Source organism: Anabrus simplex, chromosome 2, assembly GCF_040414725.1.
Source record: "Anabrus simplex isolate iqAnaSimp1 chromosome 2, ASM4041472v1, whole genome shotgun sequence".
Taxonomy (NCBI): domain Eukaryota; kingdom Metazoa; phylum Arthropoda; class Insecta; order Orthoptera; family Tettigoniidae; genus Anabrus; species Anabrus simplex.
The window spans coordinates 927,223,882-927,239,558 of NC_090266.1; the positions used below are offsets into that span (position 1 = coordinate 927,223,882).

The 15,677-nt window shown below is 40.9% G+C and overlaps 1 protein-coding gene across 1 annotated transcript in view; it reads right to left on the reverse strand.

Annotated features, from left to right (window-relative positions):
* Positions 1-14,054, reverse strand: part of SerT (Serotonin transporter) — a 1,090,530-nt gene extending 1,076,476 nt beyond the window's left edge. Inside the window, exon 1 of the mRNA XM_067141695.2 lies at positions 13,932-14,054. The gene's annotated coding sequence lies outside the window, so the exon portion shown is untranslated. The remainder of the gene's footprint in view (positions 1-13,931) is intronic.
* Between the last annotated feature and the right edge of the window lie 1,623 nt (positions 14,055-15,677).

Here is a 15,677-nt window from a genome sequence, read left to right on the forward strand (position 1 = left end):
AATGATAGGACACATCTTAAGACACCCAGGACTTGTGCAGTTGGTTTTTGAAGGAAGTGTAGGTGGTAAGAACAGTAGGGATAGACCAAGGTTTGAATATGACAAGCAGATTAGAGCAGATGTAGGATGCAGTAGTTACGTAGAGATGAAAAGGTTAGCACAGGATAGGGTTGCATGGAGGGCTGCATCAAACCAGTCTATGGACTGATGACTCAAACAACAACAGTAGCCTATATTATAATGTGATCATGAGAAACCACGTTGTACCTGTCCAATATGAACTCTGTTTGCTTTACGACCAGTAGTTTTGTCTCTACCAGCCCTCCGGTCTAGTATTCAATTCCCGGCCAGGATAGGGATTCTTATCTGGATCTGAGCGCTGGTTCGAGGTCCACTCAGCCTACATGATTACTCTTTTTACAGCTTTTTTACGTCGCACCGACAAAGATAGGTTTTATGGCGACGATGGGATAGGAAAGTGCCAGGGGTGGGAAGGAATCGGCCATGGCCTTAATTAAGGTATAGCCCCAGCAATTGCCTGGTGTGAAAATGGAAAACCACGGAAAACCATCTTCAGGACTGTCGACAGTGGGGCTTGAACCCGCTATCTCCCGGATGCAAGCTGACAGCTGCGCGCCCCTAACCACACGGCCAACTCGCCCGGCCTACGTGATTACAATTGAGGAGCTATCTGACAGAGAGATAGCGGCCCCGGTCTAGAAAACCAGGAATAACGGCCAATAGGATTCGTTGTGCTGACAACATGTAACCTGGTAATTTGCAGGCCTTCGGGCTGAACAGTGGTCGCTTGGTAGGCGAAGACCCATCAGGGCTCTAGCGGTATGGATTGGGTAGGGTTTTTATCTCTCTTTTCCCAGCACAGTAAGGAGTAAATTGTTATCATCCATTTCAGTGAGATCATTCCCCCCATGAAGAGCCTTGGCCTACCAAGCGACCGCTGCTCAGCCCGAAGGCCTGCAGATAACGAGGTGTCGTGTGGTCAGCACGACGAATCCTCTCGGCCATTATTCTTGGCTTTCTAGACCGGTGCTGCCATCTCAGCGTGAGACACCTCCTAAATTCTAATCACGTAGGCTGAGTGGACCTCGAACCAGCCCTCAGGTCCAGGTAAAAATCTCTGACCTGGCCGGGAATCGAACCCGGGGCCTCCGAGTAAGAGGCAAGTACGCTACCCCTACACCACGGGGCCGGCCAGTGAGATCATTCCAAGAACTTATTTATGTTCGATTCGTTGCCTCAGATTATAAATTGTTTCAGTTCAAGTAATCCACTCAAATATGAAGTGTCTTAACTTCCGGGCGGCTGTCATAAGAAACAGAACGTGTCCGCTTTTCCCTGCGGTTGCCTCCAAGCCGGTTTCTCGAGACATCCTAAGGCTTCACACACGGTTCCCTATGAGTTCGCTGCAAATAAATGTAAGATGTTGCATTCCATTTCAAAGTAAGAGGAGGGGGAGTTAACTGAAGAGTCGAGACTAAGTGACAGGCCACGTAAACCGTGATAAATGGAATTCGTTTATAAGAAGAGAGGCAATTTGATATATCTCAGTTATCATCAAAGTTTTACTATACAGAGTGTTCAAACATTCGTACATATGGCTGCACCATTTAAGTCGTGAGGAAAGAGATTATTCGCGAAAGATTTCCATCCCACCTGTAAAATCTTACTAATCAATAGTACAACCATTATATGGCGGAGATTGTGCCTGTTCCCTTAGTAGATTTAAACCACTCAACCACGCTCAGACTTTTAGGTAAAAGTATATTTGTTGTTGTTGCTTCATGAAAGGGGCTTAATACAACCTGTCTGATACACTGGTTTTATCTTTGTGTATGTGAATTCTGTATGATAACCTTTGTGGCTGTGTAGTCCGACTTCTTGGCTGAATGGTCAGCGTACTGGCTTTCAGTTCAGAGAGCCTCGTGTTCGATTCTCGGCCGGACCAAGGATTTTAACAGCACCTGTTTAATTCCCTTAATTTGGAGATTGGGTGTTTGTATTCGTCTTAATAGACATCTTCACTTACACACAGTACGTCACACAGCAAATCACCACAGAAACACGGTATGGTGAATACTCCCTACCGTAGAGGATTGGATTTGCGCCAGGAAAGTCATTCGGCGGTAAAACTGGGCAAAATCAATATAAAGAGCAAATCCGAGGTAACTGGGAGAAAGGCCACGAAGAAGAACGTTTGTGGCTGTATTGTCTGCACCGGTGCGTGTATTACTTGAGGCTAGGAGAGGGGAGGAAACGACCATGGCGTGTACGTATGGCTACTGTCTGAATATGAAGAAGGGAATCTACACAAAACAAATTCTCCTTCTCTTTTTGTAATGTTATCTGGCTGAATGTGCCCCGTTACAATCCTTCAATCAGTGTCAAATTCCTGGAAAAGTTGGAAATCTAACTTGGATAAGCGGGAGGGAAGCTACTACGCTAAATCCTAGACTACGGCATAGGAGAATAAAGAGTTTGAAAAGGCACCTTGATAATCATGGCTGCCTATCGGATGTGCTAAAGATATGGTTGGTTCAGCCAGAAGGCCAGGGGCTCGATTCCCCGTTAGGGAGTCGAAAATTTAGAAACGAAATGTTCCCTTTCTGGAGAAGCATATGGCCCTGAGGTTCAGACAGCCTGAACCAAAAATGAGTACCAAGTTAATTCCTGGGAGAAAAGGGGGCCGGGCACAGAGCTCTCGCTATATCTCAGGTAGGTCGAGGTGACGAATAGTAGAAGACTTTACCTTCCACTATTCAAGGGCTTTTATGGCCTGTGTGGGGAAGGCTTTATTTTACTATGATGATACATATGAAACATGAAAATAAAAATAAGTTAAACATTCAATACGAAATTATTAAACTAGTTGACATAAAAAAATGTGAACTGCCTTGCTGAGTATTAAGAGCGTACTTGGTTCACCTGAAAGGACGTGAATTCGATTCCCGGCCAGATGTCAAAAAAATGCAGAAACGAGAGTTCTAGTTCTGAGAAGGCAAATGACCCTGGCGTTCCACTCTCAGCCTACACCGGAAATGAGTGCTATGATTTTTTCCCAGGAGGAAGGGTGATCGACTCTATCCCGTTTAGTGCTGAGGCATGGCCGACTTCATACAGGCCGGAAACAGAGCTGGGGGCCCACTGTAGCTAATGGAATTCGTTGTTCAGGAAGAAGTTGTGTTCATCTGTGCTTTGTATCAATCTATTTAAGGAATAGTTACATTTCCGCTGCAGTGATAATTGATTCTGGCTGTGATATGAACAATAATATAATTATCTGCATTACAATGTAAGTATCCGTACCTATTGTGCATCACTATCTGCACGACTTTAAAATGTGTAAATTATCAAAGGCCATTATCCAGTTATTTAATGTTTCCCTTCTTGGTTTAATATCAAAAATGATTTCATTATTAACTTTGCGATAATATGATTTATGCCTACTGATAGTGTCTGCTTATGTATTGAAGAATAAAATCCCCATTCTCGTAAAACGGCCCCTTGGTTTCAGGTTATATTAAGTCTGACGCGATATCACTCACGATGAAATTAATATATTCAAGTATCATAATCGTTACTTACATTAAATTCAGTTTAGGTTTCTTTTAATCTTAAATTAACACCGGCATCGATAGCAGTGAAACATGTACATAGTATTTTAATAATAAGTAACTTCAGAGCCATTTTGACTAGTGACTACTTAAAGAACAATATCTTATGTGAACCAAGTTTTTTGTATGTTTGTGGTTATGAAGCACATGAGATGCCTTTATCATTACATTTTGCCTCTTGTCTTTCATTTTTAAGTGGACAGGTTGAAAATACGAATGAATATTTCATCATTTTTAATAGGGGAGGACTCACAGTAGCTGAGATAGGCATTAATTTCCGAGGATTATCAACCTCAGTTTTTTGCTAACGACGTTTCTTTACATAAGAAGATCCTTCTGGATCTATCTTTAGAGACTATAGATAGCAGCGTTTCATTGAAAACATTGTTAAATGATATCTGTTTTTGCAATTCGGAAAACAGGATCATGGCACTAAGTATGTCAAGCATGTTGTTGTTTGAGTCATCAGTACATAGACTGGTTTGATACAGCTCTCCATACCACCCTATCTTGTGCGAACCTTTTCATTTCTACATAATTGTCAAGCATATTTTGTAGTATAGTGCTGATAATTTATTATTCTAAAAACAGGAATAGTAAATTTTCTGAAACAAAAGTGTATAAGAAAAGGAAACGTGTGACATTCACCTAAACATAAATGTGATATCTGCTATATAGCCTACCTATATGCCAGTAACATTAATGTTGATGTTTCCTGTCTTTAAATATTGGTACACAGGCGACCTAATCAAGTAGGCCTACCGTATCGCAAGGAAGATTCTTGTGTAGCCTACTTCATAAGCAATTAGACTTGTGACAACTTAGAGTACCTAATATTTTAAATGAACCAAGCCATTTATGTTTTTGTTCTTACATAATATGACATTAGTGTTAAATTTTGCCTCTTGTGTTTCACTTATAAGTGGACAGGTTGAAAACAAAAATGAATTTCAAACCATTTTGATTTTGTCATTGAGATAGGCATGTACGTATTTTCTATTATGCAGATATTAATTTCCGAGGATTATAAGTCTCAGTTTTTCAAACAGTGTTTGTCTGCGTAAGAAGATCTTTCTGGATCTGTCCTTAGAGGCTATAGATAGCATTAATTCAAAATATTGTTAAATAAATACTGTTTACTTTTATAGTTCTGAAAATAGGAGCATGACATTAAGTATGACAAGCATATTTTGTAATATACTGCTGAATATACTACCCATATTTAGGCCTACTCTAAAAGTAGTACAATTTCTGAAAGGAAAGTGCGCATGAAATGGAAACTTGTGGTTGTAACTTAAATGTGGTATCCATCAGTTGTGTATTGTGGCATTAACATAAATGTTTCCGGTGCGAGAAAGCCGTGATGCGATTATGAAACATTGAATGTTTTTTCAAAACAGCAATAATATATCTATTCACTGTAATAAGACCTCAGTCTCTTTATTTTACCGTTTCTTTTTCTTGCTTCCTGTCTGCTCCTTCTACCAGGGAAAACTATTAATAAAAGTATTTCGTTGTCATGTTTGGGTAAAGACGACAGGTTACAATCATGTTAATTCCTTCATTGGTGTTTAGGTGGTTATTTCATGAAATGTTACGCCTGTCGTGTTTGGAAGTTGAGGTGAGTTTTGTTAGGGCGGATCCCCAACTACGCTAAGGTTTCAACTTTAAACTATCGCACGACTTAGCGGCATTTCCACAGGACTTCTCATAAGCCGCTTGACTGAAGTAGCAGCTGCAATTACGAACGAGGAAAATGCCTGGTACCAGGCGCTGGAACTTGGTCGACATGACCGGCCCCCAGAGCCGCTACATCGTACACTCTGGCCTGCTATGAAGTCGGTCATGGCTGAACTTACGTCTAGCGGAAGCCTCTTACTCTCTTCCAGATGTTTTCATGGAGTGTGTTAAGTATCTAGGTGTTAATATAAGGAAAGATCTTCATTGGGGTAATCACATAAATGGGATTGTAAATAAAGGGTTCAGATCTCTGCACATGGTTAGGGGGGTATTTAGGGGTTGTAGTAAGGATGTAAAGGAGAGGGCATATAATACTCTGGTAAGACCCCAACTAGTGTATGGGACCCCAGTGTATGGGACCCTCACCAGAATTACTTGATTCAAGAACTGGAAAAAAATCCAAAGAAAATCATGTCGATTTGTTCTGGGGGAATTCCAAAAATAATAGTATCGTTAAAAAAAATGTTGCAAAGTTTGGGCTGGGAAGACTGGGGAGCTGCTCGGCTAAGTGGTATGTTCGGAGCTGTCAGTGGAGAGATGGCGTGGAATGACATTGGTGGGACGAATAAGTTTGAAAGGTGTCTTTAAAAGTAGGAAAGATAACAAAATATGAAGCTAAAGTTGGAATTCAAGAGAACAAATTGGGGCATATATTCGTTTATAGGAAGGGGAGTTAGTGATTGGAATAACTTACCAAGGGAGATGTTCAATAAATTTTCAATTTCTTTGTAATCATTTAAGAAAAGGCTACGAAAATAACAGGTAGGGAATCTGTCACCTGAGTGACTGCCCTAAATGCAGATCAGTAGTGACTGAAGTCGAACATAGAAAGTTACTTACTTGACCAGACCCTGAACCTAGGTATTGACGAAGTAATAACCGTATTATTTGCTTAACGTCCTTCAGTTCCTATACATTTCAGGAGACTCCGAAGTTTTTAAATTTTGTCCCTCGGGAATCCTTCAATGTTCCGGAAGTCAATGATATGGAATTGTCTGAAATAACATCCCCCAAATGGCACCAACTTCAGCAGGGAATGAAGTAGTTATCTTACTGTAGTAACATAAGGAGAACGACTAACCAACTGCAAACTAGTGAAAAAAATGGAGCTCCCTGGGCTATGTTAGCTCGGTAGAAATTTAACACAGAATGTGAGGTAATTCCGTTTTCTCCGTAATCCAGTGTTGTCACATTGTGCTAGAATTGCAGACATTACAAACACGTCCATCCGCATAGTTTTTCAGGGCTCGTAGAGTGTAAGCTGTGTACAGGTACTTTTGGCCATTCTGTCTACAGCTGACAAAATCTTGTGATAGCATGACTTGAAAATAACGTACTCTAAACGGCATTGTAGCTGTCAGTGTTAATACACCTGAATATAATTACTATGGTGTGGATTATTATGTGCTAAAAATATGAACAATATTTACCTTTATGTGATAAACATCATAAAAATATTTGATAAAAATTTAAAAATGCTCTGCTTTAAATATCACATAAACACTCGCGTTCAAGTGGTAAATAAAAAGTATTGGATTAAAACATCGTGCTACCAAACGTGCTCCTTGAGGCAAATGAATATCTGTGTATGGAAAAGTATAGTATGGTATATTAATTTTTGACGTGCCAGAGTAGATCTTATGGTATTTACAAAAACAAGGTAACATTTTGCTTAAATATGGCAAAAAACTACCATCTTTTAAAAATTTGCACCAGTCAGCAATCACGCTCGATTATTAGTTACTAGAAATATTATCAGAATTGCAGTGAACAACAAAAGTTATCTCCAAATTGACCATCACAAATGCATGCCGATTATACTGTATCTAAAGAAGGCATTTTGTTGCACATCACATAGTCACCAACACTGATGCCGTCAATTTCACCAACGTGAGCAACCCTCCAGTACTTTAGCAACTTCGCATATTTTTAAAACCCTCTGTTTTCTAACTTCTAATGTTTCCAAATTTTCTAATTTTGATATTTGGTCTTTAACAGTCCCTGTACCTGCAAGGGTGATTGTGAGAGTGAATCTAGTTTACTTTCAACAGCACGTACCTTCTTCACTGTTTCGGACAACAGGTCAGTGGATTTTTCAAGTATGTCTATGGTTTTACACAAGAAGCTTAGATTGGCAGATATAAACGCCAAATCATTTTTCAAAGAGCTGTATTTCAGTAATTCTTGAAGAATCCCAATTGACAACCCATCGTTTTTATCAAATGCCTTCACAACGGATGCAAAACATTCGAAATTGTCTGCGCAGTATACCACAGCGCTAAGCCAGTAACCCCACCGCGTGACAATAGGCAGAGAAGGACATGTTTGCCATTAGACACTAACTATTTATCCACTTTAGGATACTTTTCTTGCTATTTGTTTTACGTCGCACCGACATGGCCCTGGCCGTGGCCCTAATTAATGTACATCCTCTGCATTTGCCTGCTGTGAAAATGGGAAACCATAGAAAACCATTTTCAGGGCTGCCGACGGTGGGATTCGAACCCACGATCTCCCGAATGCAAGCTCACAGCTATGCGACCATAAACGCACGGCCAACTCGGTCTTTGGGATGCTGAGTCCCTACAGTTTCACATAACCTGTGTATAGCATGAACGAAAGTTACTTGTATCATTTTCGGAAAGCTTACAGAAAGAACATCAGCTGCTTTTCTCATGTAAACTCAACTACTAGTAAGTAGAAAAAATACATTGTCGTGCTTTACACCTTTTGGCCAAAGTAAGTGCATGACTCAATTAAACAACCTAGCTACAGTGACATGGTTTGCAATAGACATTTATTTCCTCGCTAGCAAATAAGGATGTTCGCAAGCAGTTTTGTCATCCTTCAACACAACAACTACAACATTTCTTACTTTTCTGCCACTTGAAAAATTGGGTTCAACAGGGCTCACCCACAAATTTTCGCTATCACATAGGCCTACTGCCCGAATTCTTTGTAAAGCTTCTTCCGTAACATACTGGGAGATAGTTTCACCTTGATGTGGATTCATCTGGGCGCTCAATTTTAATGTACTTCTTAGGAAATTTCTCAGTCTAGGATTATTTATTTTGCCAAGGTGAATGTCGGCGCAAAGACTTGGTTTACATACATCTAAATAATACTGGGGGGTATCTGGATGGGCCTAAATTTGAAGAAGCTGGTTCATCTGTTAGTAATTGTCGCGAACGCACACGCGAAGCAGCAGCTATGTGCTTATTTCTAGGCAATGCATGGTTACTTGAGAACATTGATATGCACTTGTTTTGCCACACGGTTGACAAAATAGTACATTTCCATCGGTAGTGAAAATATTTTAAATTCCTCTACGTATTACTGAAGATGCGATCTTGTACTCGACTTCAATTTCGACGTTGTTTTGTAGAGTTTTGTTTACGTCGTACCGACACAGATAAGTCTTATTGCGACGATGGGATAGGAAAGGGCCAGGAGTTGGAAGGAAGCAGCCGTGGCCTTAATTAAGGTACAGCCCCAGCATTTGCCTGGTGTGAGAATGGGAATCCACGGAAAACCATCTTCAGGGCTACCGACAGTGGGCTTCGAACCCACTGTAACTCAGTTAAGGCCACAACCGCCTCCTTACCGCTCCTGTCGCTTTCCTTTCCAATCGTCGCCATAAGATCTATCTTGTCGGTGCGACGTAACGCAACATGTAATAATAATAATAATAATAATAATAATCATAATAATAATAATAATAATAATAATAATAATAATAATAATAATAATAATAATATGTACCGCTAACTACTTTTACGCGCAGAGGTGCCGGAATATTGTCCCGCAGGAGTTCTCTAAAGTGTCAATAAATCTACCGATATGAGACTGGCATATCTGAGCACATTCGGCGACCATTAGAGTGATCCTTGATCGGACCCAACAACTTAAACTCTGCCATGTGAGCCACGCCATCCGTCTAACGGAAGCAGATCTGGACAAGTTTTATCTACCTGTGTTTTTGAAGTCAGTTCTTCTGGCTTTGTTAAACATGACTTTTATCATTTAAGTGTAATTAACTTTTGTGAGCCCCGAAGGTCCAACTGGAAAGATCGACAGAGCAGTATAGTAGGGCCTACTTCGGGTAGTAGTAGGAGTAGTAGTAGTAGTAGTATGAGGAAAAGGAAGTTAAGAAAACCAAACGCCATGGCGCAACAGTTCAGTTGAGTCTTTGCGTACCAAGCAAGCGCTGCCCAGGTGGAAGACATGCAGATTACGCGTGATCAGCGCGACAAATATCTCGGCTGTTTATTCTTGGCTATCTATACCGGGATCACTATCTCAGAGTTATATATCTCCTCAACTGTAATCCCACAATCTCATGGACCTCGAACCAACCCTCAGATCCAAGTAAAAATCCTTGTACTGGCCGGGTTTCGAATGCGGGGCTTCCTGGTAAGAGGTAGGCTCGCCACCCTTAGATCACGGGGCCGTCAAGTATTTAAGAACTTCTCCCCAATTCCAAAGCGGTTCTTGGTCGATAGTCAGTCTTCTAAAATTGAGTTGTTCCCTTCTTGTGCAAAACTACATTTCTGTATCATGTTACATCTTTTCTATACAGACCTTATTATATTTATTCTGCTAAAATTAATCCGACACAGGAACCGTTTCCTAGACGACTGCGGTGCTGTAAGAATACCATTTTAACTTTCTTTCTTTCTTTCTTTCCTAATCCGTTTACCCACCAGGGTTGGTTTTTCCCTCGGACTCAGCGAGGGACCACACCTCTACCGCCTCAAGGGTAGTGTCCTGGAGCGTGAGACTTTGAATCGGGAGATAACAAATGGGGAGGAGGACCAGTACCTCGCCCAGGCGGACTCACCTGCTATGATGAACAAGGGCCTTGTGGGGGCATGGGAAGATTAGAAGGGATAGACAAGGGAGAGGGAAGGAAGCGGCCGTGGCCTTAAGTTAGGTACCATCCCGGCATTTGGCTGAAAGGAAGCGGGAAACAACGTAAAACCACTTCGAGGATGGCTGAAGAGGGAATCGAACCCCCCTCTATTCAGTTGACCTCCAGAGGCTGAGTGGACCCCTTTCCAGCCCTTGTACCATTTTTCAAATTTCGTGGCAGAGCCGAGAATCGAACCCGGGCCTCCGGAGGTGGCAGTTAATCACACTCCACAGAGGCGGGCATCATTTTCACACTGAACTAATTTTTAACAATTTGCTCATTTTGTGAGTACATCGGTAGTTTAATGGATACCGCTGGAAGTTCTCGCGTTTGATACTCGGCCATCATGAATTAAGGCTAGTTTGGGAGTCCAGATTGGAGTTCACTCACTCTCTTCAGAACAAAAATTGATGAGTTACTTATTCTAAAATGGTAACAGCCCCTGTCAAATAAACTGACGTTAAAGGGGAGGAATCTGTTATAGCCTACTACCCACACTACACTAATCCTGTTTAACGGAAGGCAGCCTTGGTCAGTAAGCCAGTGATTTATATGACAACCTCATGAGGTTTGTGGTTTGGTTTTGATTACTTTGGATGACTAAAATTATTACACCGAGCGAGGTGGCCTTACGGTTAGGGCGGCGTAGCTGTGAGCTTGCATTCGGGACATGGTAGGTTCGCAGACCTGAAGATGTTTTTCCGTGGTTTCCCATTTTCACACCAGGCAAATGCTGGGGCTGGATATTAATAAAGTCCACAGTTTCTTCCTTCTAACTCCTACCCCTTTTCTATCCCATCGTCGCCATAAGATCTATCTGAGTCATTGCGACGTAAAGCTAATCGTAAAGAGATCATGAGAAATTCGGGAGATGATGGGTTCGTCTATAGCTCTCAAGGTAGGTTTCTGTTGTTTCCCATTTTCATACCAGGTAAATTCTGCAACTAACTTAATTTTAGCTACGCCGCTTTCTTCCGAGTTCTAGCCCCCTCCATTCCCATTGTCGGTGAATGCCTATCTGAGTAGCTGCGACGTTAAACCGCTAAAAATAAAAGAAGAATGATAATGAGGAATGGTGATTAGAATCAACTTCTGTTGCGATGGGCTTCTTCGTTTTCTTGTAATGTAGTTACAAGTCTCGGAACGCGTCTTTATTGAAGTTCCTGATACACGTTAGAACTGGCTTGAGGTGGAATTAACTTCATGGATTTCAACGTCCAGCTATGTAGAATTAAAAGATTCCTATGTTATAGAAATCAATTTGAAAAGAAATATATTGTATAAAAGGAAACTACAGCTTTCGCAAATAAAATGTAGCCACCTGCGAAATGATTCCCAAATAGAAGCAGGTTAAAACTGAGATACCATACTTGCGATCTGTAAGATGTAGTTTCAGCCGAATAACTGGAACGACTGTCAAATTTGAAATTATGTTATCTCAAAAATCTACATTTTAATAACACACTCAAGAGTGGTGAGATATGAGGTCTTCCTGTAAATTAAGAAAATGTATGTATGAACTTTTATTCAGTGAAACCAAGCATGAGATTAACTTACTTCAAATTTGTCAAATAAAAGAATTTAATAAATACGGGCTATTTAAATTCGAAACGATTTTCTGTCCTTTTAGCATGATCCTTAATATTCAAAATCGGTTTCTCTGATGTAATATTGCTCTAAGATCAGTTAAAATCTTTTTTAAATGTTAAACGACAGGAAAATTCGTTAGATTTGTTAGGAGGAAGGGTTACGTAGCTACAGGATTATTGATGTATTAATCGTTTCCTGCATTATAATGCAGTTTCCATTATTACAGAATGAAATAATTTAGTCAATAACTCTAGAATAAAATACTGAGAGGAAAACTGAGCTACGAAATCTTCTTCAGGAATATTCTCCTTGTATCCATCAGAAGTCGCATTTATTGATTTTGGTCTGTAAAAAGTGTTCCAAAATTCGTTCTGATATCCTTTAGGGAACGCACATTGCCTACTAATGTTTACAATGCATTTTACTTTCACGAGCCTTTCGCGTGCATCTAAATTTTTTTCATTATTTCTTCGTCGTGGTAATCAAGGGCGGAGCATATACTTCCTTACTTGTTCAGGTTAACTTACTCCGATAGCTGAGTGTACTAAGATATGTTCCAAGCTAAAACTGAGTCGTCCAGTCCCCCGCAACATCCGACGACTACCCTGAAAGTTCTTTCTATACTGCTCTTTCACATATTTACTCCAAGAAAATGCTGTGATAGTGCTTTACTCCAAGTGAAAACGTAACGCGGGAAATACTTTTTGGCTGTTTACTTCCATCATTTTGCCTCTACTATTCCCCGCTGATTATCAGGAATACACTGTAAACGTTTAACGTTTGTTGCGAGTAGGCCTACTTGACATTCCCCGGAAAAAGAAAGAAATTCTCGAAATCGACGTAGAAATAGAAAACTATAATACCTCTTTCTTGTCATCTTAACTGCGTTGAAATCAAATAAGAACTTAAAACTTTTCATTAAACCGCAAACCCAAAATGAGATAACATTCCCGCCACTACAGTGTCCTTATTCCGAAAGTTCTTCACCCTCTGTGGTGACTGATACAGTAGGTCACTTTTTACTAATGATGTTACATGAGACTGCACAGTTCCTAGAACATTCGGAAAGTTAAGATATAAAATTGATCATGACATAGACATAGACAATATTACTGAGAAAGGGATCAATATAATTCAGTGCTCTCTTCGCTATGATGAGTAGTATCTACATGGTCCATCAAATGAAAAACTTATGATTTTATTGGAAGTACTCATACAGTGTAGGGATATGAAATATCCACGTTTATGTCACATATGCCTCTCCTCATCTCGCTTTTAATTTCATGAACTTCTTCGGGATAGGAAGCAGTCAGTTCCGAAGTAGTCCTTAGTTTGCACCCCAGACTGGTGCAATATGTTTTTCAAATCATGCGCTCTTTTACAGCTGCATGGCTTCTACACCAGAAAATGGGATAAGGTATAATTATTATGCGTGACAGTTCACTCAAGAGCAACTAATGTTGTTTATGAATTTTATCTGTCAATTGCAATAGGCTTTTCACGGGATGACTATTTTGAGACGAAAACACGATTAAATTAATATACTATATTATTTAGTCGTGATATTTAAATATTTCTTGACGGAATCATTTCCTAGCAAAATGCTAGCTGGCAGACGTGTTTACTATTTTTGAAGATTAATTATTTATAGTTCTGAATGTATACGCATCTCTTAGCCTAATGTGAAGCGATTTCCTTACTATGCGTATAGCAAACATGCGAACTGCTGGTTATTAATATTACACTGCGTGAGAAATTCATGATAGTTATTTGAAGTTCTAAACGTATCCTTGGACTGTTAAATTCAATCTACACTCAAGAAATGTTATCTTAGGCATGGTCATTGTTTATCACGGATATTACACTGCATAATAATTTAAATTTTAAATGCGGTCATATTAATATGGAGTCTAACGGTAAGGTCGTAATAGGTTATTCATTTGACGCAGATTAATCGTCTGTTTGAAAGTTCTTTTTCTGCGATCTATTGTGGGACAAAGTGCCACGAAAGACGAACACGGGAAGTGTGACTGGGGAAGGAGCTGATGAAGTCTTACCTTGAAACGAAGCTAGTAAGTAGCTGGCGGGGAGCTGGGGCGGCCCCCCAACATGCTGCGCACTCCGTCCAGCTGCCCGGCCCGCCACACTCGCTACAACTTGCTGGCCGGCCCGGAAAGTTAGTTGGACACTGAACCAACCGCGCCACGGCGCCGACGTCTTTGCGTTTCGGCCAACCTCGGCAGAGCTCGTGCAGGTGGTCGCGTGCGTGCCTCTCTTGTAGTACACCGTGGTCACGTGCTGCTCGTCCTACCCTATGAGGGCGCGTTCTCCCAGCTCATTCACTCGACAGTACTCTGTCCAATCGTCATCGGCGTACGAGCGTCCTTCGGCCGGGTCCTCGCATCCCTCACATCCTTAGATCCTTCCCTATAACATGTATTAAACGAAAATACGTCCTTAAGCGCAGGGAACTTCAGACGATCCATGTTACATTTAATGACAAGTGACAGGCTGCGTAGCGTAGCTGATTGGGTGCACGCTTTTTACGTTCAAGGTTGCAGAATCCAATCATAGAACTGTCGGTTGATAAATTTTGGCATGTTAAAGTGTTCTCTTTCAGGGAGAATTGTTGGCTTTGCCGTAGCTCTTAAGATCGATAGTGGTTGAAGGGACGTAAAACATACCTAATTTTAATAATAATAATAATAATAATAATAATAATAATAATAATAATAATAATAATAATAATAATGCCGGGCAGAGTGGCTCAGACGTTTGAGGTGCTGGCTTTCTGACCCCAACTTGGCAGGTTCGATCCTAGCTCAGTCCGGTAGTATTTGAAGGTGCTCAAATACGTCAGTCTCGTGTCATTAGATTTGCTGGCATGTAAAAGAACTCCTGCGGAACTAATTTCCGGCATTTCGGCATCTCCAAAAAGAGTAGAAGTATTCAGTGGGACGTCAAGCCAATAACATTAATAACAATAATAATTACAATTATAATAATTACTGTAGAAATTATGCACTTTCACGATTCCAGTTCGCTTCTTTTTCAGTCACTTTTCCCACACCGTTGGCGGGGTTGCAGGTGCGAACTGTCACCCATGTGGATTTGGCCCTGTTTTACGGCCGGATGCCTTCCTGATGCTTACCCTATCTAGAGAGATACATTCCCTATTGCGTGTTTCCGGCAGTGGTTGATAGGGTGGGAGTGATGTACGTATGTTTAGAGATATATATATATTTTTTACAATTGGCTTTACGTCACACAGACAAAGATAGGCCATATGGGGACAATGGGATAGGAAAGAGCTAGGAGTGATCAGGAAGCGGCCGTTGCATTAATTAAGGTACAGCATTTTCTGGTGTGAAAATGGGAAATCATGGAAAACTATCTTCAGGGCTGCCTACAGTGGGGTTCGAACCCACTAACTCCCAAATGCACGCTCACAGCTGCGCGCCCATAACCCACGGAAAACTCACTCGGTATACTAAGACATGTGAATTGAGACAAGCAAACACGCAGGCCCAAGGCCAGCTGAATTAACCTAACGCGGCTAAAATTCCCGAGTCGGCCGGGAATCGAATTGGAGCCAGTAGGGCTACAACGCTGACCATTCAGCCAAAGAGTTAGCCTAAAAACAGAATAATAATAATAAGAAGAAGAAGAAGAATAGTAATAGTAATAATAATAATAATAATACCGGGCTTAGTAGTTCCGATGGTACAGTGCTGACTTTCTGAGCTCAAGTTGGCAGATTCCGTCCCGGTTCAGTCGGGTGGTATTAGAAAGTACTCAAATAC